The sequence below is a fragment of the Dermacentor andersoni genome, chromosome 8, assembly GCF_023375885.2.
Source record: "Dermacentor andersoni chromosome 8, qqDerAnde1_hic_scaffold, whole genome shotgun sequence".
NCBI lineage: Eukaryota > Metazoa > Arthropoda > Arachnida > Ixodida > Ixodidae > Dermacentor > Dermacentor andersoni.
The window spans coordinates 1,678,963-1,692,108 of record NC_092821.1 but is presented as its reverse complement, the minus strand read 5'-3'; the positions used below and the strand labels follow the sequence as shown (position 1 = coordinate 1,692,108).

Here is a 13,146-nt window from a genome sequence, read left to right as displayed (position 1 = left end):
ACATGGCTAAATTTAGCTCAAGTCTCCTCTAACTTTCAAGCACCAATACTGCTTGTATGCGAGCACAAACAGCCCGCAGAGATGTAAAACTGCCGCCATACGACTTGAGCCAGCGATTGTAACAGTAACCAACGCCTGCAGTATGCAGGCGAGGTGACGCTTACCGGTTCCAGGCTGCTTCGTTCTTGTGAGCACAACAGCGCAGCCCCTCCTTGTGTGCACCCGACCGAGCCGGGAGAAAGTGTGCCCTATCCGGTATATGGGAAAAAAAAAAACCCTTCCCGTCTTTCCGCACTCGCTCTCGTCCGGCCACTCGCGTTTTGTTTTGTTGCCTTCCGCAGCTGCCAGCGTGGTTTTTCGCGTACCTGGCGTTTCCTGCACCCCTCCACCGACGCTTCGAGCTCGCGCACGGCCTCGAGGCTGGGCGGCATTACTGAGAACGTGGCTCGGCCGGGGATTTCTATTAGCGCCGCCCGCGGCAACAAGCGCTGACCAATGGCGTTAGCGATGTGCCACCCTCGTCCCGCTCACTTGCCTTTGAAAAGGAAAAAAAAAATGCCGTCTCGAGGCCTAACGTTGCTTGTAAACGACGCAAGTGAAGGCGAGCTCTTTGTGCTTTTCTTTTCATCCGGCTTGCGCGTAGCAGTGATTCAGCACGTGTCGCTTGACTGCGTCGCCCATGGATCCTGCGCGTAATATGAATAAAAGTGTGTGTTTTGCAACACGCGCAAGCCTTGTGTTTGTAATGCGTTTCGATGTTTTCTTTGACATGTATTTGACACCTTGTTTTGCATTAAGTTCTTTTATATTTTTGTAGTACGCGCACCTGCTTGGTCCTTGTCAATATACGGCAGTATATTGTAAATGAAAAATGGAATAAGTTTCGCTGCTTTCCAGCTGAGGCTCATTGACTGATCTGGCAGGATTTCTACAATATCTAAAATGGTATTAATAATTTATTCATAATTTATTCAGTACGAGAACTGTGCTGGTGCTGTGAGGGCCCATGCAGGATGGGCATATGTACAAAGGGAACGCTCAGTTATGTGTAGAATAGTACAAAAGAAAAAGAGCATTAGTTCACAGCAAGCAATTCAGAATAGCCGTGCTTAAGATGCAACCCGTTATCACATCAAGAACAAGAGCCATCAAAATAAGCAAAGAGACTGATAATATGACAAAATAAAGCTTTGCCTAAAAACAGCATTGAAAAGGGCCACTCTTCTAAGGGTATCCTAATTCATTGTATCAAACAACCGGAGTACAAGTTGCACACACGTTATCGTGGACCGGTGAACGCAGTCAAGCCTTGCGATGCACATTATCGAATGAAAAATGCAGATGAGGTTAAATTGAGATTTTATCGCCGTATAAGTGTATTTGCTTTATATAACGTCGTTTAAACTGCAGAACTCGGGGTTGTTGATTCATTTGGAAAGTATGGGAACGGCGCATGAAACGAGGATATAGTGTGCCATTTTTTTCTCCCTCCATCGCGCTCTTCCCAGACTTTTATTCAATATTAAAAGCCGTATCATGTGCTTAAGTCAGTCCTCCATTATCTTGCACGAAGGAGAGCTGTAATGGCAGAACTCATATTGTCGAGAGTGCCCAAGCGTGTTCATTGCCCGCTGTCGTTTTCTTGAGCAGGCGCATACGGGTCTTCCTTTTGTTTCCCCACTGTGTGTCCTTTCACATGGTAGTTGGCGTATGCCTTACCGCTCATATAGCGTCCGCGTTTATTACGCCTGTCTTTCCGTACCGTGAATCTGTGCCAACTCGCTCAGCGGTATTCTCATTGGCTCCGGGCAATGCCGCATCCGGTGACAACTCTCCAGGATGCTTGGTTCCACGAACGACAGGACGAGCTGGGTGGCAAGATTTTGAGGAATATGAAATCGGTGTTAATTTGCTTCTTTTTTGTTTCTCTTTTCGCTTCCTTTTTGCACAAAGCTCAAGCTGTACTGGTGAAATTCTGGGTGCTGTCATGGGATAAGAAGAATGAATGGCGCGACACCACCCTGCAGCAACAGTACTCATAGCTCAGGTGTTTACACTCTGGTCTTTGATTACAAAGTACGGTGATCATAAGGTACTGGAGAGTCGCACGTTGCTCCTGCGGCGGCTTATGACCCGCACGAAACACGTGATACTACGAAGAACACTTATTAAACAGTGAGGACAAGTTACGCGCTTTTTGCAACGATTAAGACGATGTGTAAAAGCACAGAATCGCACGCGCAGAAAATTGTCAACGCACTTGCTTGTTTAGTCGTAAAACTACATTAGCACAGAGGGTGTTATTGAATCGCATAGTAGGATTGCAAATGTGTCATGTCCGTCTTTCTCAGCATCAATGAAATGACCGAGCGTCAGATACAGTGGGAATTCGAGGGTTTTAATTGGGGTCTTTGGCTGCCCTTTGCCTACTCGTACTATTCAATCAATTTTCATTCAATTTTTATTATTTCACAAATGTACTTTACAGATAGAGGTATACAAAAGAGGCCGCATAGTAAAAACTGAATGTGGACCTCCTGTTCATGGTTAAGATCAAAGTTATATTGGCAAGAAACAGCAGCTAAATTGGTACAATTATAGAAATGATAAATAAAAAAATATAGGTATAAGTAAATGAATATATTAATAGACAACAATGTATCGGTAGTAAGCAATATTGTGAAAGAAGACAAAAGTAGCATGGAAGGGGACGAAAAAGAAAAAAGAAGAACGAAGTTAAAATCAAAGCCCCTTTCATAAAAGATGGCTGAACGCGAAGCTTTCCACCAATGCAAACTGAATCAAAGTCCGAAGCCAACAACCAGGAAATGAATCCATGAAATGCTGAGCGACCCGATGCTACGCATTTGTGATTTTATTGATTGTTTAGGATCGTATTTTTAACGTTGAAGCTGAATGAAGAAGCATTTCGTTAAGTTGCATAGCCTTTGTTTTAGGTCATGTAGCCTGTGATTACACGCACGCACTCACACTTTCACGGATGAATTTACACTTTTACAGTATTGTCTTGTGATCACTGTGGTAGACTGTCAGAGGTTCTGCTACTGTAACGTGACACGGCCTGCTTGCAAACGTGAGCTCAATGCAGGAACAGTGCTGCGTCGTGGGTCTCCGTAGCGTCTTCAGTTTCAACGAGTAGCGATCTAACATGAAACTCTTGATCCGTTTGCCGTGCTATTTCACCGCATCGTTGTTAAAGTCACCGCACACGGGGACCGGCGTACTGTGTGGCTTTAAGGTCTTGATCGCTTCTGCCAGGAACGTTTCCGCGTTAGAACGAGACGTGTTCGGTCTTATATACACTTTGACGATCACAAGACCAGTAGGTCTTGTGCTCGAATGTACAAGTGAATGTACATTGAGACGCTTGTACTATCTTGAATGTACAAGCGTCTCCCACATGGTTTCTGCATGCCATTGCCGATACACGGGATCGGCCTGACAGGCACGATCGGGCTTTTGTTTGCGTATGGTCTTAAGCCGTGCGCTGCACCCGCGGCCTACTCACGGCGATGGCCGGGAATGCATTGCGTGACGCGCATAATGCAGATATACACAGTTCGTATGGGTAGCGTGGCGCTCAACCATCCTTGTTTAAGAAAGGGGCCGATTGCAGGTCCTAAGACGAGCCCCCGTGTTGCCGCGCACTCGCTGTCTCCGACAAGCAGGGAAGTTAATCGCGGTGGCGTCATGCCTAGCAGGCGCAACTTGCGCTTCCAGTGAACTTTGTGCGCATGCACAACTCCTGCTGACCTCGTCGCCTCGCGCCGTTATTGGGCACGGCCGGCCAGTCAACGCCGGCGCGGTGCCGCGGATGTAAACTGTAGTGTTCTGTGCAGATTTGTAATTTGGCTTTTCTGCAGTGCGTTCTTGGCAGTCACGGACGAATCAATGATACACAGAAAGCTTCGCTTTAAAGAAAAGGTAACATGGAGTAAAAAAAAAATTATTGGGTTTCGCATGCCAAAGCCACGATCTGATTATGAGGCGCACCCTAGTGGGGGGCTCCGGAAATTTGGACCACCTGGGGTTCTTTAACGTCCACCTAAATCTAAGTACATGGGTGTTTTCGCATATCGCCCCCATCGCAATGCGGCCGCCGTGGGCGGGATTCAATCCCACGACCTCGTGCTCAGCAGCCCAACACCATAGTCACTGGACAACCACGGCGGGCCATGTAGAACAACAAGAGAATGGCAAGTATTAAACAAAAATGGGCTTATACACTACACTGTGTCACATACATACCACATAACAGAAAAAAATTTTCAGTTCATGGCAAAATCAATGGTCTTTTTAGAGTTTTATGACAAATGGTAATGTATTCCATGATGATATATCTGCAACGTGAATTGTCTGCCTACCAAAATTAGTGCGCACTTTAGCAGAATGATGTTATTATGCAGCGCGAAACTTGTTGAGTTAGTTTTCGTTGGAGATTATATAGGGATTAATTACAATGAGATTTTCCCATTTGTTAGTTTGAAAAGTGGCAAGGTTGTACTTCCCAAGAGCGGCAACATCCAGAATGTTATTTGCTTCTAGAAAATGTTTAGCATTGGCGGTGTGTGGACTCAACGTGATTATTCTAAGTGCCTGGTTCTGGAGGGCTTGTATCGGCTTTAGGTGAGTAGTGTGGGTGTTACCCCAGGAGTTTAAGCAGTAACTCATGTGAAAGTATACAAATGCGAAATAGGGTGAGAGCAACACAGGTAGTGAAAAGAATGGACGTGCCCTAGCTAATGAGAATGATATTCCATGTAATAAGTTCTTTTTGATAGTAGTTATATGGCGATGAACTTTTAGGTTACAGTCAATAATAACACTTAAGTATGTGCATTCTTCACTTTCTTGTAATAAATGGTTACCACTGGAAATGAGCAGAATGCATAGTGATGATTTACTTTGGGATGAGAATAAGGGAAATTCAGTTTTAGTGGGATTAATCGCAAGTCTATTCATTTTGCACTATTCTAACAAGTTATGAAGATCACTATTAAGCCTGGTTACTACCGTTCACAGACATCCGCCAGAATTAGTAATTGTAGTGTCATCGGCATATAGTATACACTTAGAAGATGTGAGGCAGTTAGGTAGATCATTATTATAAAGTAGAAAGAGCAACTGGCCCAAAATGAATCTTGTGGTACACCTAAATTAGTCATTTTAGATTTAGAACAAGCATCGGAAACACTAGCAACCTGGTATTTGTCTTGTAAGTAGCTGCGTAACAATAGTAAAGGAGGACATCTTATACCTATTGAAACTAGTTTAACATTAGGAATCTCGTCATCAGTGCGATCGAACGCCTTTAAAAATTCTATATATAAGGATGCTGCAAATTTACGGTCATCAATGGCTTTCTTTAATAGGTCAGTAATACCTGTGTCACACGGGCACATTTGGAAGGCCTTCCAGTCAACGGCCTTTCAAACGCCACAACTCTATCGACTCAACGGAGTTGTCGCGCTGCTACGCGGCACTTTTGAAAGGCCGTTGAGTGGTTTAGGCGTTTCTCGCACAATTGTGTGGCGCTGTGGATCTTTATTTTCGTTTTCATGTCACGAAAAGCTAAACAACATTGAAACCATTTAAATATACTATAATTTCTTTTATGTTTGTTTATACATTGCCATACATATATGTTTAGTTTTTAAGTTGTTGAGTAGCGAAACTGCGGCAACGTTTGCGCCGCTCGATGCGGCTGCCGTTTTGGTGTGTGTTCGCACATGTCAAGTGGCAAAAACACTTTATTGAATAATGAATGACACTCATATATAGTATTTTTAGAGCATTTGGTTCGATTTGTTCTTTCTAACCGTGAGTACGAGCACACTGTGAACGAGAGGACATGTTCGCGCTGTTTCCGCTTCCGTTGCTCAAAGGCCATCGAGATTTCGATAGAGTTGCAGGGTGCTCCGTTGACTCGATAGACTATTGACTCGGCGGCCTTCGAAACCGCCCGTGTAGCAGCTCGAACTTGACCTTTGAGTCAATTGACTATCGGTTGGAAGGCCTTCCAAACGCCCGTGTGACACGGGTATAAGAGATATAAGTGCTAGGCTAGTAGAGTAACCAAATTAGTCAAGTGAATAAATATTAGGTTCCTTAGGTATTTTGTTAATCGTTTTTCGATTATTTTCTCTGTGAACTTGATAACGAAAGGTAAAACACAGATTGGCCTATAGATAGAAAGTAATGAGCGATCGCCTTTCTTAAAAGCTGGAGTAACCCTACCACGTTTACGCTCGCGAGGAAAGGTCCCTGTTTTAGACGTGAGGCTAATAAATTCAGACAGTGCAAATGATACTGATTTACAAATCATTTAGCATGCCCAGGGTGAATATATGTTGTACAGTCCAGCACTAGTTATTTTTAAATTGCTTATTACTGATACCAACTCATCAGGAGTCATCATCCTCATCATCAGCTTACTTCGTGCCCACTGCAGAACGAAGGCAGTGGGCCCTGCGATCTCCAATTGCCCTTGTCCTGCGCCAACCGATTCCAACTAGCCCCTGCAAATTTCTCAATTTCATCACCCCACCTAGTCCTCTGCCGTCTTCGACTGCGCTTCCCTTCTCTTGGTGCCCATTCTGTAACCGTAATGGTCAACCCATTGTCTAGCCTACGCAGTGCTTCACCTGCCCCGCTCCGTTTTTTTTTTTCTCTTAAGAGGAAGCTTTAGCTCGGGCCCAACTCCGACGCGGCCTATTTAAATACTTATGAAACGTAAAAACGTTTTCTTGAGAAAACCCCTGGACCTATTTTAATGAAATTTGCTGCATTTGAGAAAGAAAGTTAAATTGTAGTGTCCGTTGGTAGTAAAATTTCGATTTAGGGTCTTCATGGTATTGAAAGAGTTTTCAAAAATTCGAAAGTTCGAAGAAAATAGAAGCACGAAGTTTACAAATTAATAGCTCTCCGTCAAGAACAGATAGTGCGGTTCTGTAAACTGAATCCATTAGATCCCTCAAAGCGGACAAATTCTGCATGTCAATTTATCGATTACATGGATTTGTTACGTTGTGTGCAAGGTTTTTCCAAAACCTGTATTTACACATTACTCTTTCTTTAAATTCATATCTAACATATCAACTTTGTCCGCTTGAGAATTACCATGAGATGCAATTCACAGAATCGTGGTATCATTTTTCATTGCTGAGATGCGGAGTTGTAAACTTGATAGTTTAGTTTTCTTAAAATTTGCGATTTTCGCTAATTTATGATAAAAATTGACCACCGCAATAAAGGATTCGAAACCAAGAGTGACTAGATTTTACATTTTTATTTTAACTACAAGGAACGTCGTCAAGTTTGGTGCAGTGGTTGCCGAGAAAAACGAATTCTCCTTTTACATGTATTTTGTAGGAGCATCCGAGCTAAAGCTTCCCCTTAATGTCAATTATAATATCGGCTATCACCGTTTTCTCTCTGATACACACTGCTCTCTTCTTGTGTCTTAACGTCAGGCCTAATATTCTGCGTTCCGTCGTTCTTTGCGAGGTCCTTAACTTGTTTTCGAGCTTCTTTGTCAGTCTACAAGTTTCTTTCCCATACGTTAGCACCGCTGAATGCATTGATTGTATACCTTTCTTTTCAATGATAATAGTAAGCTTGCAATCAGTATCTGACAATGTCTGCCGTATGCGCTACAACCCATTTTTATTCTTCTGTAAATTTTGTTCCCATGATCAGGGTCCTCTGTGAGTAACTGACATAGGTAAGCGTATTCCTTCGCAGACTCTAGAGGCTGACTGGCGATCCGGAAATCTGGTTCCCTTGCTAGGCTATTGAACATTATCTTTGTCTTCTGGATTTTAATCTTTCACCCGCCACTGACATTCTCTCTGTTGAGGCCCTCAATCATTCGTTGTAAATCGTCCCCAGTGTTGCTGTCGTCTGCAGACCGAAGGTTGCCGAGATATTCGCCGTTGATCCTCACTTCTGAGCCTTCCCAGTTTATTAGCTTGAATACTTCTTCCAAGCACGCAGATTGTGTCTCCTTGTCTGACCCCTTTCTTTATAGGTATCTCTCTACTTTTCTTGTGCATCTTCCTACTTGTGGAGAATTAAGCTAGCTGTGGAATCTCTGTTGATGTTTTCAAAGATATTTGCCAAGTCTTCCGTACTCTTTGATTACATAATGCCTCTATTAATACTGTTATATATACTCAATCAAATGCCTTTTCGTAATCTCTGAAAGTCATATAGAGACGCTGATTGTAGTCTGCGGATTTCTCCATTTCCTCATTGATGACATGAATGTGATCCATTATAGAGTATCCGTACCTGAAACCAGGATGTTCCCTTGATTGACGGAAGCCCAGTGTTGCCCTTATTCTATAGGAGATTATCTTGGTGAATGTTCTATGCAGTACTGGAAGTAAGCTAATGGGCCTATAATTTTTTCAATTCTTTACCGTCTACCTCTTTGTGGATGAGTATATAGTGGGCATTCTTCCAGTTCTCTCGGGCCATTGAAGTCGTGAGACATTTCGTTAAAGGGCCGCAAGCTTTGCAAGTATAATGTCTCCTCCATCTTTGATTAAATCGACTGTTATTCCATCTTCTCCTGCCGCTTCTCCCCGTTTCGCATCTCGCAAGGCCCTTCTCACTTCGTCGTAGAAGGAGCCCCTGCAACCAGTTCATTCCTACTTCGAATGGAGGTATCGGGGCTGCTGTTGGTAATGTACAGGTCAGTGTAGAATTATTCCGCTGTTTTTACTATATCTTCGAGATTGCTGATGATATTGTTGCACAAAAAACGCATGTTTACAAATATGTACAAGGCGAGCAGCACAGAAGTCACAGCGGCCAATATGTTGTTGTTGCCCTGAGTGGGCGTGGCACATACCCACAGTGGGGGATTGGTTCAATTAGGTGCATAAAAAGAATAATGATGATAACAAGGGAGTTAAGAATTTGGGCGTTGGAGTATAAAAGTAAACGTTTTGTGTTTGGAGAAAAAAGGAAATGATCAGATGAAAACCGGGTATAAAATGGTAGTAATAATAATAATAATAACAATAATAATTAATGATAGATAAGAAATAAAAGAAAGCTATCGTTGGGAAGGAGAACGATCAATCTAACATGGAAATCGATTGGTTTCAATGAGGTAGTTTGGGATTGCCAAGCAAACATTTCTGTGGCTGAACCCAATAATGGAGGCTCCAAAAGATAGGATCACAGGCACTGATATAGTTAGACCAATAGAGCGAAGCGGGATTTCGAGTAGTCGTTTTCTTATAATAGAAAAACGTCTGCAAGACAACAAGAAATGGTCTATTGTCTCCGCTTCGCCACAGAATGAGCATAATGGTTAGGGGACCAGACCAGACCTGTGGAGGTAGAAGTTCAATGCAGGTATACGGCAGCGCAGCTTCGTGATTAACACTTCGATTTTGCGTGTTCGACAAAAATCTCTGCTTCAAGGGTGTAGGAGATGTCCGTAATGCACACAGTAAGTAACTGCGGAGCCTGATACTGTCTGTAAAATGATACTCCGGCGAAATCTAGCAGCAGTAACATAAGCAGTCAAAGGGCAGCAAGTGAGAATCGGGCCACTTATTGATGCCTTGGCTAGAGAGTCTGCAATTTCATTAATTATTAGTCCTTTATGGCCAGGCACTCAAATCAAACGCACGCTTCTCAAGTAACCAGGTACCAATGAATGAAATGTCCTCATCACGCGAGAATCACTAGAAGCAGTAAGGGATGAGCACAATGATAACGAATCAGTGACTATCACGGCTGATGTAATTGATGGTCATAATTTGCGTAATGCCAGCACCACGGCCATGAATTCGGCTAAAAAGATCGGTATGAAATCTGGCAGCCGAAGAGAAAATGTCCAATCGAAAATTGGGGAAACTATTCCTACAGCTGACTTTTCTTCACATTGTGAAGCATCTGTAGCAATTACAACGTTTGTTTGAAGGTTTTTCAGGTGATCTTCTAATATACCGTCTAGAATACAGTGTGGAAGTAATTTTTCACTATTAGGAAAGATGTCATCGAATTGAATATCCGTGGCAACAGCTCTGTCTGGAATAGGAAGTACATCGCATATGCGAACGCCCAAAGAGTCAAGTCATTTTTGCACGAATATAATTTGCGGAGTATGTAGTCGTGACCAGATGACACCGAAAAACATTGCGGGTTGTGAAATAAAGATTATTTGGGGATGACGCAGTGGTGATTCATAAATCCTTAAGAATGTCTGCACCGTCAAAAGCCGGAACCTGCACGAAAGTGGCGGAACACGGCATTCTAGATAAAAAATAGAATTTGCAACAAATTTAGGAAGACCTAAACACAGACGTAATGCTTCTCTTTCTAAGAGGATTAGAGGACGGGACATGTAGGCTGGAGCTCCAGAGAAGAGCACGCAACCAAATTCTAATACAGGGCGAACGTACATACGATATAACATTAGGAGTGTATCTCTTCTCAATGCTATTCGACGACTGCTCAGCCCACGCAATATGCCAATGGCACAGGTAACTCTCCCTGTCACATGATATATGTGTGAGCGCCAGTTGAGAGAGGCATAAATAATTCCGAAATATTACACAGATTCCACTTGTGGTATGTCTTGAAGGTGGTAAGACAATGAAATGTGCACTATGTCACGTATCGGAAAAACGAGAACACCACATTTGCCGGCATTGAGTGTGAAGTGACTAACATCTAGCCACCTCTCCAGATCATAAAGGTAAGTTCGCAGTCGTTGGTATAGCGTGTGGATGTCGTTTGTAGATGCAAAAAACGCAATATCGTCTGCATAAACATAAGTAGTTATTTCTTGATAACAAGGTAATGTGCTCATGAGAATATTAAAAAGCACCGGGGAAAGAACTTAGCCTTGCGTTACGCCTCTCGTTTGTTTGTGTTTAGAAGAAGAAACACCGCTTTCGTAGCAATAGAATTCTTTCACCTAAGAATCACTGAATCCATGCTACTATATACCCAGGAACACCACAGGAAGTTAACCGATTGATCAATACAGTGTGCTCCACAGTGTCGTACGCTTTAGCAATATCGAGCGTCACTAAGGCAGCGTATTGATTATGACGTCGAGCGAGTTGTATTCGGCTTTCTAAGTCGACGTGGGCATGCCAGACGGAGCAGCCGGCCCTGAAATCAATCTGACAGGGACTAAGAATGGAATTATCATTAATAAATTTCATGATGCGACGGTGAAGAAGCCTCAATAAATTTTACTACGTTTGATGTAAGCGCAATGGGCCTAATGTTCTCCAATACATACCTTCCTTGTTGTTTCTTAAGCATCAATATTACTTTGGCCAGCTTCCAGTGCAACGGAATCCAAGCATATTTAATTGAATAATTCAGCGGGTCTAAAAGAACGTTAGGCGATTCCTGTGACAATATTTTTAACATCGCATTTGTGACACCATCAGGGCCAGGGACTGAATTCGGTAAACATAGTGCAGTCTCATTTAGTTCAGCTAAGGAAATTGGAGTAAAGCCATCCCAAGGGTCTAATGTAGAATGAATAGCCGGAAGCCTGGCCGTAAATCGATTTTCTAAGCATTCAGCAATCTCTTCTAGGGAGGCGCTCAGTTCCTGCGGGGTCAAAACAATTGAACCTAATGTTAAGGGTGTTGGTAGCACCTTCCTCGCACGAAGAAATGCAAATAAAGCACGCTTATTTTTTGAATTAGATAGATAATCGCAATGTCTAATATCGTATTCCTCTTTGGCTCGATTAACAGTGCGCTTAAATACACCAGCATGGCACTGATAATTTTTCCAATTTGTCGGGCACTGATTATGCAGAAGCATTTTCCAAGCGGCCTTTCTTTTTCTATAGTCCCGTGTACACTCATTATTCCACCAACGAGAAGCGGTGCCTTTAGCCGAAGTGATGACAAATTCAGCTTGCTTCCGGGAATCCTCTAGAATTGAGCAAATGGCTGAAGCGATTTCCTTATCATTGGCATTGGCAAGTTTCGAAACGGCAGAACGCAAGAAAGTCTTAAATTTTGTATGGTCCAAAAATTTGCAAGTCTGGTATTCTAAAGATGTTATTGGACAATTGATTTCAAATGACACAGGAAGATGATCACTGTTGGTTGCTGAGTCAACCGCTACCTACGACAAAGCCTTGATGCCAGCGCTACAAAATGTCAAATCTAACACTGAACGGAAGGGTCCTCTAGCAAAGGTTACTTGTCCTGTGTTCTGACATAAAAGGTGACTATCAATAGTCCACTCCCAAAGTTGCTTACCACACAAATCTGTTTTTAGTCCCCACGACACGTGATGCGAATTAAAATCCCTACAAACAAAATTTCTTTTCTACAGGTAGCCACTGTCCTATCAAGTTGACGTGTACTTCGCACCGCTGGGGAAATAAGCATCGATAATCGAAAATGGATGGTATCCTGGGGGACATAAATCTATGACCAAAATTTCACAGTCGCAGTCTATGATTTGAAAAGAAATTTTTGCCTTGTGACAAATTTTACTGGAAACAAGTATCATTATTCCTCCACCTCGCGAGTCTCTATCTAATCGGAAAGCCCGAAAATCTTTTAAATGAAAATTTTTCTCTGGTGAAAGCCACGTTTCTTGAAGAAGTAAGATATCTGGATTGAATTGAATAGATAGCCAAGATAAATCTGTTAAAGTTGAAAATATAGAGAGACAGTTCCACTGCAGTACTTTCAGCTGTCCAATGGTGTTGAACGCACAGTAGCGGCAACTGCCGCCTTTAGAATACTTTCTCTAAGCACAGGAGTTGGTTGACTCTTTTTTGATTTTGGTTTCATAGTTTTTGAAATTGGGGACCCCATACGTTTGAGAGCTCAAGTGTCAAGTTGCATGTCTGTGACACTAACAGTGTCTGAATAAGAGGGCTCATCCTCGCGTGTTTGGACTAGCGAAGTAGTGTCTGTGGAATGTTCTGCAACTGTGGAAGGCGTCTCTACCTCGTTGCTAGGCATTCGAGGTGTGGCGTTAGATACTGGGCACTGCATTGGTGTCTTAGTGGTCTGCATTATTTGCATCATGTGACTGGAAATGATTTGCACCAAGCAATCAGAGAGACTGGATATGAATTTATCCATAGCTTTAGCCATTGCTTTTTCCACA

At 42.8% G+C, this 13,146-nt stretch overlaps 1 protein-coding gene across 1 annotated transcript in view; it reads right to left on the bottom strand.

Annotated features, from left to right (window-relative positions):
- The window catches only part of LOC126526721 (uncharacterized), a 418,451-nt gene extending 418,171 nt beyond the window's left edge, over window positions 1–280 (bottom strand). Inside the window, exon 1 of the mRNA XM_050174576.3 lies at window positions 165–280. The gene's annotated coding sequence lies outside the window, so the exon portion shown is untranslated. The remainder of the gene's footprint in view (window positions 1–164) is intronic.
- Between the last annotated feature and the right edge of the window lie 12,866 nt (window positions 281–13,146).